Here is a 16,724-nt window from a genome sequence, read left to right on the forward strand (position 1 = left end):
CCCAAAACAAAGGCAGATAGAACAGGTGACTATATACAAAGACCATGATTTTTCAATCACAGCCACATCTAAACGAAAAAGTCAAATACAGTGATTGGTATTAATATGATTTGAACAGAATCGTCATTCCAATTGCTCCAAAGGTGCTGTGGTTTAGTGGTGGAGTTTTGTGGTGGGCTTTGGAGTACAACCGAACATTCTTCAAATGCTAACTCTGCAATCTACTGCCATATACATTATTTTACCTCTCAGAGCGACTGCTTTTCTTCTTGTAAAATAAATGTAATTCTTATCTCTTGGATTTGAGAGGATTTAATGAGACTACACAGTAACACATCACTTGGCATATAGTGGATGATGAAAAAATGTGAATTTTATTATTGTGTTAAAAATGTGAATTTTCAGATCCTCCAATAAGTAGATGCCAAGATGAGATTCAATGTGCAAGAAATTTATTAGAGGATATGCCTGTGAAAGAAAATGAGGAGGAGGGCAGGAGAGGCTGGTGGAGCTTTCAGGCCATGATGCAAGTCCGACCCTAGGTGAAGGAGAGAAAGAGGGAAGGGTGGAGGAACCCTAAATTGCCATGCATTTCTAAGGAAAGTCTGTCAAGGCCATCAAGCAGTCCTAGAGCCAAATTCGCCCATCGGAGGATCCTGCATCTCCAGAAATAGGCCTGCCTCAACAAAGATGCCAGGCTTATTCACAGGCTGGGAGCAGCCCGTGGGAAGCATAGACTCGCACTGTGATGAAATTCCAAGGCAGCAGCTGAAACCCTGGGTCACTCTTGTTCCTTGCAGTCAGAGAGGCATGTTCTTGTGGTCACCACCAGTATTATTCAATGCAGATTCTTTGGCAAACCATGTGTTATTGTTTCTGAAAAGGCAAAAGAGGGCAGAGAGAGAGAGTGCATGCGCATACGAGCACAATAGTACACATAGATTAGGAATACAAAGATACAGTCTGGGCATCTTTTAGGTTATATATTTGTTTTAAAAATGGAAATGAAGTCATATGGATGCAAAAGGATTCCATATGAAATTCTAAGATGATTCTTGTGATTAAAAGCAAGTTATAAAAATACACAACTTTTAAAAACTACTTTTAATAAATCTTTTCCTATTTAGAGCTGACATTCATGAACAATTGATCATAGGTTTCCTTAAAATTTATTATTTTTCTTTTCTTCTTCTTTTTCTTTCAGTATACACAATTAAGAGGTTTTTGGCTTCTTTTTGGTCTTGTACTTGTTAGAGAATCCGAGGAAAACCACTGATCTTCTTCGTCTCTAAAATGTACATATATCCATACACATTAAAGGGTACAATTCCAAAGAGTTTATGGGCCCTTTAAGGCCCATCAAAGAAACAGTGCTTACATTTATAAAGCTATTAACCTACATGATTTTAAACTATTTTATAATTTTTGGACTACATACTTCTGTGGATTAAGATAAACAACCAGTTATTGCTATCGAGACCTCTGGGTTTTTAAATTCACAATCTCAGTGCACACTAAGGCCTCATTCATCCAAGCTAACCTGAATGGGGAGAGTCTTTGTGGCTGCACATTTAAATACATAAATAAAATGCGTATTTGTGTGAGAAGTTTCTTCTTATTCCTTCTCTTCTGCATATGATATGTCCAGTTTGGGACAGAGGTGCACATGCTTAAGTCAATCTGATTATGCATTAGGTCCTTACTTTTAACATTTTTAAATTGACCAGTTGTAGGTCTAGCCCTGTGAGTGTCTGTTACCTCACATTTGGCTTTCTCTTCCTTAGTGAATGTATATGTTTTAGGCTCTCTTCTCCTCTTAGTAGATGGGCATGTTCCCTCTTGCTTTTCGTAGCTCATCAATGTATCAACCTTTCCAAGTGAAACGATAAATTAGAGAGACAAACTGTGAAAAAAAAGGGACAGCTCTCATAAAAATGTGGTCACATGCTGAATTCACTTGAGCCTGTATTCTCAGGCAGAAGCTATGTGAAATACAACATTCATCACACAACTGGTGCTGGACCCACACAATACCTGTGCGCAATGGGGTAAATTCATTATGTCTCAGGAAACTGACTCTTTCTCTAGCAATGGATGTCTTCAATTACTCAGTCTCCAAAGTGCCTGCCCAGCCTCGCAGTCTTAACTCTCTATTTCCTTTCTTTTGGGGGTTGCAGCCAACACTTCAACCTGGCAGATTTTTCTCTAGTTTAAAGAACATGGTAAATGACAGAGGTCTGGAATAATGTATTTCCTCCAAAGCTGGTGACCAATTAGTTGCTTGCCATGGACTGTCATTTCACTGCTCTGAGTGCTGTGTTCTTGTAGCTTGGTGATAGACACACTGTTTATTTTCCACTTTGCAGTCATTGCCAATACTCCAAGTCCCACACAGCTGCCTTGATGCTGCTCTCCTGGATAGCTCATGACAAGGAAAAGATAACATGTATGTGTGGCAAAATGGCAACCCTGAGCAAACTTATCTAGGGTGCAAAGCAAAGAGAATAGTGATTTTACCACCTCACCTTTTTATTTTAATGCTTTTCAATGAAATCGTGGGAAATGCCAAGTCCATGAGGTTAATGCTCAGACATAAGTACAGTGGCTAAAGACTTTGTGAGGGTTATTAAGCTGTTGACAGTATGAGAATCAGACACATTCACCACTGGTTCAGTAATTGTCTTTCATCTAGGAGCAACTTCCCTTCTCCCCCCACCCAACTTTTATGATTCATCATATTTATTTTTTGTTTCCTCAAGCAACATCTTTTATTAGTTGCACACTCACTGCAGAAATTTAATTTCTGCAAGAGAACAACAAAGCAGTTGATTATTATTATTGAGAATCTGGTACAACATCGAGTGAAATAAAATCTATAAGGCATTAAAATGACAGATTAGGCGAGAGCTGTATTCATTTACAAGTGTTAGAACATCATGCTAATGCCTCACAAGCACAACATAAAATGAAAATCAACTCTTTCATGCTGCTTTACGAACAAACGCTGCGAAGCTCCCAGGAACACAAGCCAGAGCCTCCGTTAAAGAGGCAATGTCCTTTTGTAGTTTGCTCATAAGTTCATCCTTGACAAACACAAATAAAAACACTCCTCTCTTATGCACAGCCAGAAGTGCTCCCTGCTTATCCCTTGGTCATCCCAAACTAAACACCGCTAATCCCAGTAAGATTTAAAGCATTCATATGCACCTCATTGTTTTTTAATGGAGAGTAACACTTCACTTATTAGGCAACTTCTATTCTTTATATCCTACCTGGAAACCAAAGAGAAAGTGGAAAAAAGGGGCCTGAGAATCAGCAGTTCAGGGTTATTATTCCACAACATCAAGCCCCCATAATTTATATGTACTCTAATCATTCAGGGCCTATTAACTCTTACTTCACACGAAATACTAATGCTTTTATATCATGAGCTGCAGCTCAATGCAGATAAGAAGCAAATTATGAGAATGCTAGAGATTATCAGGCTAAAACCTCTAAACACTAGACTGGCTATTCCGGTAAGAAAAGAGCCGCAAAAATATAATGGACAGAATGTCTCAAAGAATCTTCAAGGTGTTCAGAGAACAGAGCAAATAAATTCTGTTTATAGTGTTAACACAAGCCTTCCAAAAAGGACTAAATGAGTTCCATATTCTCTTTCTTTCCTGAAAGAGAAGTATGTAAAACAGTTCAAAGGAAAGTCCATCAAAATTGTTAAAATACTTAAAAGGTAAGTTTTTAAGTAAGGAAGACAAAATTTTACATATGCAGATCAATTGATTTTCCAACAATATTGAATAAAAATGGATTGCTCATATATTTTCTATATATGCATATATATATGTATATTTGGGAATACATCTAATGTGCTTTACTATGTATTATTGATTATATGCGTAATTATTCATTGGCTAAACAAATAACGTAATCTATTTGTGAACTTTTAAAGATTCATCTCAGATTCATTTACTATTTAATTCTCAGAAAGCAACTTCAGATGTCAGAGAATTTTATCCTGGAAAAGAGAATATCAAAAAGTTTCACTTCTGGGGTTCTACCATGGGTGGCAATTAAATAATGAGAATCATTGAAGTGACCCTATAAAATATCTCCTCCTAAGACAGTAGACAGAAGTGGCTAACACAGTAGAGGGTATGCAAACTCTCGTCAACAATATGTCAAATATCAATTTGCATGCTACAGCCATTCCTCAGGTGGTGCCAATGAGATATGCTGACATCTGTGTGTCACACATAACTCCTAGAGCAGGGGTCCCCAATCCTCAGGCTGCAGACTGGTACCTGTCCATGGCCTGTTAGGAACTGGGCCGCACAGCCAGAGGTGAGTGGCAGGCGAGCCAGAATTACTGTGAGCTCTGCCACCTCTCAGATCAGCAGTGGCATTAAATTCTCATAGGAGCACGAACCCCTATTGTGAACTGCACATGTGAAGAATCTAGGTTGTGTGATCCTTATGATAATCTAACTAATGCCTAATGACATGAGGTAGAACAGTTTCATTCCAAAACCATCCTACCACTCCCTCATCTCTGGTCCATGAAAAAATTGCCTTCCATGAAACTGGTCCCTGGTGCCAAAAGGGTTGGGGATTGCTGTCCTAGAGTATATATGATATTTCCATCCACTCTGTTTCACTTCAAGAAAGCATGCAGGAATATTAACAAATGGGAATAAAAATTTGACTTGCTACAATTTATTAAAAACCGAGAAAAATAAGTCATGGGAGAATCGTGCTATTTTTGTTATCCATAACAAATTTCTAATGACACAGCTTGGGTATTGAGGTGGGGGAGGGCTGATAGGGAGGAAGGAGAATGTGGGTGGAGCAGGAGGTCTTCCACTCCTAGCTGTGTCCGCTTGAGCAACATAGTTTCACTTCTAAGGACTATAGGATGGGTAATGAAGGAACTGTGATAGAGATCCTGCCTTAGACGTCTCACAAAGTGTTGTGAAAGTTAATTGCAATCATATGATGTAGGAAAGGTACCATAAAAACATAAGATGGTATTCATGTCAAATACAGGACTCTGATTTTCCATAGTCATTGTATCAAAATTTCTTCTCTTACAGGCTTGTAATTTCCAGAATTCCAACAAACCCCTCTCACTTTGAAGATAAGTATGAAATCGTGTACGCCTTGTACCATACATAAGTGTCCTTGGAATTAATGATGCAATCTACCCTACATGATGAGGCAAAGAATGAACTGGCAAATAATCATTGAATCATGGATTTTACAGCCAGAATACAAGTCTGACAGACATGAGCTAAAATGAAATGAGTGAAAATGTGAAGGAACATCAATATGGGTGGTACAAAGGGATCTCAGGCATATGGTTGCACCTAAGTTGTAATAAAGAAGCAACCATCCCCTGAGGTGGGAGGAAAAAAAAAAAGAAAGAAAGTGAAAACACATGAATTTGAGTTCTGGCCTTGTCCCCACTGACTGGCTTCTAATTTCTTGAACTTCACCCAGGCTGTGTGTCCAACAGACCACATGGTGATTGCTAAATTGCTCAATGACCACAAGCTACAACCATGGGGAAAATATTCATGAAAATTAACATCCCATTTAATACTCACCATGCTTCCAGCCAACACTTTGTGCAGCAGAAAGTCCTCGAACTGGCTCCAAAACTTTTCAATTCCTGACAAATGCACTGGCCCCTCTCCAAGGAGCTGGGCAGCAATCTGTGCTTTATGCTGGTGTGTGGTGGTGGCAGTACCACTGGTGGGAGAGCCAGGAGGCGGAGGCGTTCTTCTCAAGTAAGAAAGATCTGAAGACCAGTGGCCTTGGGGACGCACCCAGGCACCAAGAACTCCAACTCACGGCACCAAGAACTCCACGGTAGGGGGCAGGTTCTTAACTGCTTTCAATTTTCCTAAAATGAAGGGCATATAATAAAGCCTGGATATATGAAATAGTAACAAATGTTTGATTAATTTTATTCATATTAGAAATGAACATTTACATTTACATTGATTTTTAGAGTATGATTTCAGAAGATTATGGCATCTTTGGAAGCAAATCTTCTAAAATATGAATCCTTCAGGACTTTCTTTAAAACAAAAATGACCACACTAATAAAATTAGTCTTGTCTTCTTTGTATGAGCTTGCCCATACATTCTTATTTGTTGGACTTTCCTACATCCCTCATATCACATATACTTTAATCGTAACTCTATGCCATTAACTTCAAAAAACCATCCTTATCCTATTAAATATACATTGGGGGGACCATACTTGTTAGTGCAGTCACTGCACGTCTACTCTTCCTCCCACACACACATCCTTTTCTTAACTACACTAAGAAAATATAATTATTTGCATTCTTCAAATATTCTCAAAATTCCTTTACATACACATTCTCAGGAAAAAAGTTGGGTTTCAGGGAAGGCTGAACACAGTCAAGATTCATTTGAGTCAAGGCCTGATTTTCTTCAGGCTGTGTTATTTTCTCTGAAGTACTAGGTTTGCACAAATGATTGTTTCCAACGGCACAACCATCAGATAAAGTGTGGGGTGGTGTCTTCCAGCTCTTCTCATTCTCTTGGGCGTTGTCTGGAGCTTTGCACATACAATATATTCATCCTACATACTGGACAATCATGATGATGGCCCAACGTGTGCTGTAAATCTCACCTATGCAGGCATAATCATGTCTGTATTTGGAAACAGAAAAATCTAACTAATTTCAAAGGTGGAGTATTCCAGCTGCCACTTTTCTTTCCCCTTACAAAAGAAAATACAGGATGACAACTGTATGAAGATGCAACTGGAAGCAGGAGAACTTTGTTTCACTCTTGCCTCTGAAATTAGCAATGTGACTAAGACTGGCGACATCATATCCTCACTGGCACTCACCTGTAAAGAAGTATTTAGAGTTGATAATTTCGAAGGTCCCTTTCATCACTTAATTCCAAGCTTAAGATAATCTTTTCACCATCTGAAAGACAAAAACATCTCCAGAATATCCAGGTCCCTCCACCACATTTGGAACACTGGCCAAGAAAATACTATGGCTTTGTTCCCATGAGACCAATGTTGAATGTATCTAGATGTTGAAAATCAAAACATTTAGTTGATTGATTGACTGAGTTTTCTACTTTAACTTTTTTTTTTAATGTTGGTGTTATTTAGACCAGCTCTGAGAACATTGCCAAGAGTTTCTTAGTCTCTTTCAGATCCTTGTACCCCCTTTCTTAAAGGTGTTTAGGAAATAAGGGCTCTCTTAGTGGCCTCTGTGAAGTCTCATGGTAACGGCAAGCCTAAGTGTAAGAGGTCCTACAGGAGCCCACAAACAGCTTGCTTTCATTAAAGTGTGGTTCTCCATCACCATGCACTGATGACTCACCAGGCCTTCTACCAGCAGAGCACCATTTTTAAAGGAGGCACATAAAAGAACCATGCTGTTCAAGTAAGCACACCTAAAACATTCTAAGTATGTAAGATAACCAACAAAGAGCGTTCTGAATCACAGTCCAAACATCATCCTTTAAAAGCACCATAAAATCAACTATCCACTCCCACAACTAGCTGTCACAGACATGATCCCAGTGCTTGATAGACTTTAGAAAAATTGACTCATTTGATGATCTCCAGGCTAGGATAAGTTGTAAGAAATTTCCAGTGAGAAACAAAGGAGGGATAAATAGGCAATAAGTTGTTAAAGATGTTCTGATGAAGCTAGCTTATTAAGTGAATATAAGAGGCTGTTCCAGGAATATAAATAATTAAATCAAAGATAAGATTAGCTATAGTAAAAAAAAATGCTTGATTCTGTGGAACCTCTATTTCTCTTTACTTGGCTTTAATGGACTGGTGAATTTGTCCATTATTGACCTATAGCCATGGGCTCACTTGCTTAGATTACATACAAAGACAGCCTTTTGTCACATGGGAATTGGAGTAGATATCTATATATCACTGGTGGGACAGGTGATGATAAAAAAAGAATGGTTAAGAACTTGTGCTCTAGAAACAAAAAGGCTCAAATTGCAATCTTTTCTCCCTCTTTTTAACTCTGTAACTTTATACAAGCTATGAAACTCATGGTGCCTCAGTTTCTTCACCTGTAAAATGGGCTAACAATTTCTATGACACATTGCTTGATAAAGCTTGAATGACATATGTTAGACATGGTACTTTGCACTTAGAAAATGTTTAATATGTAGCAGACATTTAAATTATCACTATTTAGAAGGTTAAATGTATAGTTACCTTACAGATTAGTTAAGGTACTGGGGATGGCATATTTGTATGTGAATTACAACCAAATCCAGTCTCATTCTGGATGGAAAGAAGTGACTTAGGCTCATGTCCATGTGGCATTTGTATCACAGGGTAGCTGAGGACAGAGAAAAAACCAACCAGAGGCCCAGCACATTGATTGACAGACTAGCCCTTAGCCCCTAAAGAGTAATGGCTTCAAGGATTCCCCAAACATGGTTTCTGGAGTCCAAAAATATTCCCAAAACATTAAACAAGTATGTGGAAGGAGTAGAGAAAGGTGAGGAGAGAAAGGAGTCAGCTACTAGCTGACTCCTAGAATGCGATCAACCCAAATCAGACTAGTAGTACAAAAAAAGAGTCAGTATGAGGGGCAAGATGTGATGTACAAAATGAGATGATGGGAGCACCCTGTGCTTTCCAGAAAAGCTCCGGAAATCATCTCAGTGGTAGATGGTTGATGGTTGAAGATAACCAGTGAGTTAGTCTTCTTAGTTATACAAATTAGAGGCCTGTGCAAAGTATGAAATGAGAAAAAGTGGTCTTAAGTCACTCTGCAGAATAACTTTACAGGAATTTTCAGTTTTCCTCTGGTAGGCTTGGAGGACTGGAGTAAGGCTGGAGATTTGAGGGGAGAACAGATGCTTGTAAAAAGGTTACAGCAGGAAGAACAAGCCCCAGTTTAATGGTCAGGGACTGAGTCCCAGGGAGGATACACCCTGCAATGAGGATATTCAAGGAACTATAAGAGCAGTGATGTTACATGGTCAATTTAAAGATGTTTTCTCTTCTGTGCTGTAATCCCTCTCCACTACTGGGACATCATCAATAAATGCATATTATGTGTAATAACTCAATTTTGTGGTACTTGAGAGAATGATGACAGTACTCATTAGCATATCCAAGCATTGTGGAGAGAGTTCAGAGAAAGCAAGAATTTAGAGCTTGAGGTGCCTGGGAGAATATAGCATTTCCTGTTTCCAAGTCTCTGGAAACCTTGGGGAAATCCATAAATTGGGGTTTGAGCCACTTTATTTTTTATCTTAATGAACAGAATGTCATATGACTGCTGAAAGATGTTTGTGGATCTCTAAGAGTTGTCTGTTTGGACAAGGGTAGGAAGTGGTGTTGCAGGAGAGCAGTTCTCTTCCATCGTGCAGTTTACTATGAGGGTCTCCTGTTGCCAGATGTCAGGGTATGTGGGGTCAAGGATAGAGGTCTCAGAAAGGCTCAAGTTTTTGGGAAAGGGAGGATAATGAACCCTAACAAGCCTAGAATAGATACACAATGGACCCTGATTTTAATTTGAGTTGAGTAACTCAACCACTTCCTAATGACAAATGCATTCTTTTGCTCAACAGTTTGGATGTACCTACCCTCTCTTGAGAACTCGACCATGTCAGAAGCTTAGTAACAGAGTGGAGAGGGCAAGGACTTCAGAGGTGGAGACCTGCGTTTGGATCCTCTCTGTCACTTGCTAGCTATGTAATCTTAGACACCAAGTGAACCCTCTGGGCCTCAGTTTGCCTATTTGTAAAATGGGAAAAATATTCTCCCAAAGTAGGGTCTGGTGAGATGTAGCACATTGCTTGTGCTTAATAAGTGACAGCTGAGATGATTTCTCTATAAATGCCATTCTAGCCTACCCTGTGCACAGAGCCCTGTACCAGCCACTATAGAGATGTTCCAAGTAAGACATATGACCTCTGCCTTCAGTCAGTTCCAGTGAGCTAGAGATGAAAAGCCATCTACCAACCCCAGGATCATAGAGGGGCAGAAAGTCATCATTTTTCCTTCTGCAGCAGCTTCCCTCTGCTTTGGACTTTGCTTTGGACTTCCTTAAAAAAAAAATCCTTTATAATTCTAGCAAAAGCTCCCAAACATCACGGTTTGCTATATAATTTTTTTAAAATACGCAAAAATATTTATGATATATATTTTATAAAAGAGTTATGAACTTTAATCTGGAAAAATAATTCTAAGTGGAAGGGAAAAAGAGCCATTTAAGGGCACAAAATTTAAAATAAAACTTTAGAAATAGCAGTGTAGGAGGGCTTTTTAGGCTGGGCGCAGTGGCTCATGCTTGTAGTCCCAGCACTTTGGGAGGCCGAGGCGAGTGGATCACGAGGTCAGGAGATCGAGACCATCCGGGCTAACACGGTGAAATTTTTAGTCTCTACTAAAAATACAAAAAATTAGCCAGGCGTGGTGGCGGGCACCTGTAGTCCCAGCTACTCGGGAGGCTGAGGCAGGAGAATGGCGTGAACCCGGGAGGCAGAGCTTGATCGCACCACTGCACTCTAGCCCGGGTGACAGAGCGAGACTCTGTCTCAAAAAAAAAAAAAAAAAAAGGCATTTTATTGAGTATTTCTTTGAGAAAATTAATGATCTGAACAAGCAGAAATATTAGCACTTTTTTGACACCTTCCTATGCGTGCTCAGAGACTGTGCTGTCAAAGCCGAATATTACAAGAACATGCCATGAGAAATAATGCACCAAGTGTGCCTGCAAGAGGGAAGCTTGTCCCCTCAGGTTCCTGGACTTGGAAATCATCTGATGGCCCCTCCAAGGACACAGGTCAAGGCCCAAGATGGTCTTTGAGCGGGGCAAGGGTCAGCGGGGAGAAGGGTCTCATGTGCCACTTGCCATATAATTGCAGACACTGGCATTCATTCCTCAGCTTGGGCAAGGAGGTGGGGAAACACGTTGTGTGCTCTCATTTCCTTTTGCTTACCAGCCCCCAAATCACTCTCCCCAGAATGGCAGCTTTACTTACCAGAAGCATGGTGAAGGGCCTGAAGCCATGAGGGAGAAGAGTCACTGTGGCTCAATGAGAATCCTGTTGGCCAGAGACCCAGCCTGGGCCACACAGGTACTTGGCACAGGCTGGTTCTCTAGGGCTCTAAGGATATGCTGAGACCCCCAAGTACAGAAAAAAGGACTGGTTCTGCCATGCCAACTCTGTAGAATAACACACACATAACAGGATGCGATGATTGTTGTTTCAATAGCCATGAGAGCAACTATTACATTCCATCTGACTAATGGTGCTCCATTTTTTTCTGATGATTTTCGGACAATTTTATTATGTGAAAGTAGACTAAGCATGAGCTGGAACCTTTCAAATCATAACATGGCTCAGAGAATGTTGTCAAACACCATGACTGCACTGATATGTTCATTATCTCCACATGATATGCTGTGTATTAGGTCAGACCATATGAAATTTCTATTTTTCTAGATCTCATCTGGTCATATATTGGTAATTTCATATGGCTCATTTAACATGTTTGTTTGACAATATCTGTTTCCCACCCTAAAGTGTAAGTGCTGTGAGAGTAGGGGCTTTGTTATGTTCACGGCTGTATCCCTGGAGCTTAGAACAGTGCCTGACACAGAGGCGGCATTCAAAAATATTCGCTGAATGAATGAATACATGAATTCACTGATTTCTAGTGAAACCCTATTATGTGCCAGGCACTGTGCTAAGAATGAGGAATATATGAAAAAGACAGTCTTAAAGAGCTTTGAGTTGTCTTGGGAAAAATAGATTTAAATCAGTACCTAAAAAGCTAATAGGCAAACACGGGGACAAGGGGTAATGCAGGATGCAAGGAGAGGAATGAATGCCAGCGTCTGCAATTATATGGCAAGTGGCACGTGGGACTCTCGCCCTGCTGACCCTTGCCCTGCTCAAAGACTATCTTGGGCCTTGACCTGTGTCCTCAGAGGGGCCATCAGATGGTTTCCAAGTCCAAGACCCTGAGGGGACAAGCTTCCCTCTTCCATCAGTGGGTCCCGGCCCGGATTGGGTTGGTAGGGGAGAAGGGAAAGAGGGCTGAGGTCTGGGTTTCCAGTCAATAAAAAGATTAGTATCGACATCTGAAAAGGGAGAATTGGGCAGGTGAAAACAGAAGCAGAAACAGTCACAAAAGCATAGTCAGATTTCTGATGTCAGACATGTTCACATACAGCTCCACCAACCACAGAAAAACCAGGAACATTAGCCATCTACCTATGAGGTTGGCTGAATGAACCAAAGCATGCCTTTTAGTTAAAAATTAGAATAAATTAAAGGTATGAAAAACAGGCAAGACTAATAGGGTAAATAAATAGGCAAAAGAATCTTTGCCAACAAGGGCTGTAGTATTGTCCTAAGGATGAAGTATGTGTTTTTTTGTGTTTTTTTTTTTTTTGACTTCTTGTTTACTTTGCATGTAAATGTAACAGGAACTAGTGTTTGGTCAGTTTTGTGTCTATTTACTGTCTTTACATTTAATGTCTGTCTCTGCCTATTTCTCTCATTCCAAACACTTTAGAAATAACAAAGATTTTCTGAGTTCAATGAGAAAATTGTCACTACTGCTAGCATTTGTTCTATCAAATGCATTAAATAGAATGCCACCTCTGGGTAGGGTGGAGTTTATAGTCTGTCGTGGATCACATAGCTGACATTGCCAATAAGTATAAGATATGATTTCAGGCTCCATCATTGTCACTCTGGGAAGAGAGCACAGTCCTGCAGGTCTTGCAGTTACACAAAGAGTGTCCTCTAGAATGTAGCTGCATTTAAAACAGAAAAAAGAAAGTGTGGAAGAATGAAACACTTTGGCACGTATTCCCCAAATGCAGATTATTTCTCTCTAGACTTCAATTTTTGCTCTTCTTCTTCCCATCCTTCCTCTATTGCAGGTGATCAGGGGAAAGATCACATCATCTCTGAGTTCAAATCCCAAAACTATTTCCTAGTCATGGCTATCCCAGCCTGGCAAAGAAAAGAGATACTGTCCTCACAACCTTGCATTGCTTCCAGGCTGGTCCTTTCCTGGAAAGGCATCCAACAGTATAAAAAGCAGCTTCTTCACAGAGCAGCTTCAGCCCCGACTGAGCCTTTGGGAATGGAATGCTACAAATTGTGGTGCTTCTATTGTATGAGCAATTCAATGGGCATTTCATTTCCAGTCAAAATCCAAACTAGTTAAAGTCAGCCTGTACAAGCTGCCTTGCTGAGAAACAGCAGCTTGCATTAAAATTACAATTATATTGTTTTGCCATGTCAGAAGCAAAGGTTAAAATCATATCTTGGCCGGACATTGTTTCTGTAATATTGGCCCTCTGCAAAGCTGCCGTGTGGATGAGCCCAGAAATGATGTGAAATATTTCTAATAGAAATTTTATTTTTATGTGAAACTATTCAAATGCTGCTGTACAACATGAACTACCTGAACCAAATCAAATCCTCAGGTCAATTCCTTCTTCCGAGTGCTCCTTAGATAACAAAGTCTTGTTCTGCGAATCTGTTCAATATATTAAAGTTGATTCACTCGGACAGTGTGTAAGATATAATACATTAATCTGGGCCATTTCAATTTCTGAGGCTGGGACTATAAAACTGGTGTGCTGCATATCTAATTTTTTTTGAATACCTGATTTATGCATTCCTCTGATGCCGAGTGTCGATGGTATGGTGGATGCGGCTGCTACATTAACAACGGGCTGCATCAGCACTCAAATCTTATCTTGTTAAATCAGACAAATGTAGCTCAATGAAAAGGAAGGAATAAATGCCTGGGATGGTTGAAAGGAGTGAATTTTAATCCTATTTGTTAGGGGACTTTCATGGTTTGCACTGGATGACTCAGGGCTGGGGGGGGTCCCCTGGAGACTTTGGGTACCATGATTTATATTTATATGTAATATATATAATGTACCCAGAGCACACATATGAAAATCAGCACACACCCTAACAGCAGAAACAGTGCTGCAAGATGCAGTGTCTATATTTTACAGATGCTGTAAAATCTCTATTAGATAGGCAATTTGTAAAAATGGGTCTCTTTTTAATATTTCCATTACAAGTATAAAAACTGCTCCTTTGTGCATAGTTCTCTATATTTTTTCATCAAAAAGAAGTTACCATGAAGGCTAAATACCAGCAGGATGGCATAGCTTATCACAATCATTATAAATACAATGTTTTCAGGAACTTTTCTGGCACGCTGAATACTGCTGCCATTCTATAGACAGACAGTATTAATTCTCATTGAAGGGAAACGTCCCTGTGTTTGCAAAATCAACAAGACGTTTAGAAATTATCTTTGTGCTATAGGAGAAGAAAAGTTTTATCCCTGCATATAGCACAAATGGCCAAGGCATTTATAATAGATGAACTATACTTTAGAAATAAATTCTTAGGGAGGACCCTATACTACTAAACTCTAATTTAAATCTCCTTCTTTTAAAATATCCATGGAGTTCAGCTTCAGAAAATAGAAGTCAATCAAAATATTTCATTTGCCCAAGAAAATATGTTTGGATGCATGGGAGCACCACAACACAGTTGTAAACATGCATTACCTATTAACATGTAAGTGTCACAAAATACAGCAATTACAGAAGAGGCCAAAGCGGAGCTAGAATTATTTAATTGGCTCAAAGATAAACTTGCCTGGTCAGTGACACTTTGGAAACATATTATTTAAACATAAGTTCAGTTGCACTTTCATTGGCTTCTCGCTTTCCTTAGTGTTTAATTACAGAAGGTGTATGTGTCTAGGGTGAGAGAAGATGAAATCTTATAAACAAGAGATACATTCGCATCCCTCTCTCCCTTTTGCTGTTAGATTTCCAAGGTCTGAATCCACTACCTGCAACATTGCTATTAGTTACAATGGTCAGAGCTGTGACACGCAAACATTGAAGACGGCAACTGGTTCGTACATCTGACCAGATGAACTGGTCAAAGCTTTCATACATGTTTTAGAAATACAGAATGTTCTTGCCGGGAGACACCAGAGAGAGCCTCTTGCCAAATCTAGTCATTTTGCAGATGAAGACATCCAGGCCAAGAATTTAAAAAAGCCTTGGCCAAGTTCAAAGCCAGGGCTAGGCCCAAGTCATCTGATATTCAATTCAGTCCACTGCTTCTTGATTGCACCACAAATCCAAAGCTTCCCACACCTCAGGCAGCCCCCACTCCCTGAACAATAGCCTCAAGCCAGAGCCCCTCCCTTTTATACAAATCAATATTCCCTAGACTTCTCATTAGCACTAAAATTTGGACTACATGTTTCTGAAAATGTCATGAAATCTCAGCTCATGTGAGCCTTATCTTAACAGTAGTAAATTGTGAGTCATGTTTGGGCAAGATTCGAAGAATGAAAACTTGAAATTATTTAGCTCTTAAGAGAACAAAATATCTTCATCATCCTCTTTAGAGGACTCAAAACTTGGCTTTAATTTGATAGGATGTAAACATGTCTTTAAAGGAATCAATAGAAAGTATGGAGGCAGGTAATGCCAGCAGAATGGAATCCAGGAGTGTGGGTGATGATAATACCTGGTTCAGGGAGAGCACAGTGGAATGATGGAAATGGCAGGGCGAGGGTAACATATGATTCTGCTCAGTGCAGAGTGCCAGTCGACCTCTCCTGTGCAGTGAACACGTGATGAAGTGTGTAGAACAAATCAAAAAGTGACTTTCAAGCTGGAAAACAAAACAGGCTCCTTGCTAGTCAGTCAAGTTGTTTCACAGAAGGGCTCTTCCAGGATTCCCCACATTGCTGAAAATGAAGATGCCCACTTTTCAGATCACAGACCAACATGTCACCCAGCAGGGGAAGCCTCTGACCCTTCGACAGCTACACTCAGTGGGCCATCGGTGGCACAGTAAGGGGTACTCTGGCTGCAAGAATGGTCTGGAGCTGTGAGGGGCCTCAGCCATTTTCCAAATTTTGCCCTTTCTGAGAGAAGTTTAGGGTCACAGAAATGCATAGTGCTTGAGGAAAATGTAGCTGGGATGGAGGCAGAGTGGACAAATCAGCCAGGTCATTTTGACTGCCAAAAGGAAGGAGAGATCTGCAGCTTGAATTGAGACTTCATTAGTACACATGGGATGCTGCAGATGTATTAAGAGCAAATAATGTGAGATCAGAGCCTCACTAGATGCTTGAATTTATGTCAAAGTAGCTCCATTACATATGTGTTCCCCAGGGTCAGACTACATTAGCTAGTTTCCTCATTCCACATATGATGAACTAAAGAGTCAATGGAGTGTACTTCAAAAATGCCTCTATAAAACATGTGTGGAGTGTCCATAGAACTTAGGTTCAGTTTAAGTGTGTGTGCATGTGTGCATATTGCACGTGTGTATGTGAGAGACAAGGAGGGGGAATAAGACATAAAATGTCTCTAAGGTCACAGAACACTGACCTCATTGGCGGGGCTAATTTGATTGTGCGGGAACAATAGCACTGTACTCCTTTGCCAGCGAAGTGCATGCTAATTATGCGATTTGCCCTTGATAAGACCTTGGTGGGTCATTCAGCAGTTGTGATCTGTCACTGACTTCTAATCATGTATTATCGTCTGGGTGAGTCAGAATGGGACCCTAAGCTTTCTGTCTTTACAGCAATGTGGCACTCTAATTACCTTATGCCAAGTGGATATGCAGCTACTGAATTAAGTGATCAG

General features: G+C 40.1%; 1 protein-coding gene across 6 annotated transcripts in view; it reads right to left on the reverse strand.

Moving 5' to 3' along the window:
- Positions 1-16,724, reverse strand: part of LOC117979156 (uncharacterized) — an 830,677-nt gene that overhangs the window by 324,666 nt on the left and 489,287 nt on the right. For 5 of the 6 annotated variants that reach the window (XR_008624352.2, XR_004669838.3, XM_055107910.2 and 2 more), the window contains 2 exons: positions 6,887-6,968; positions 5,604-5,902 (listed from right to left, as the gene is read on the reverse strand). The gene's annotated coding sequence lies outside the window, so the exon portion shown is untranslated. Of the gene's footprint in view, positions 1-348; positions 877-5,603; positions 5,903-6,886; positions 6,969-16,724 lie in introns of those variants that run through there. The other variant, XR_010109272.1, reaches the window with a different exon arrangement.

The sequence above is a fragment of the Pan paniscus genome, chromosome 12 (assembly GCF_029289425.2).
Source record: "Pan paniscus chromosome 12, NHGRI_mPanPan1-v2.0_pri, whole genome shotgun sequence".
Classification (NCBI taxonomy): Eukaryota; Metazoa; Chordata; class Mammalia; order Primates; family Hominidae; genus Pan; species Pan paniscus.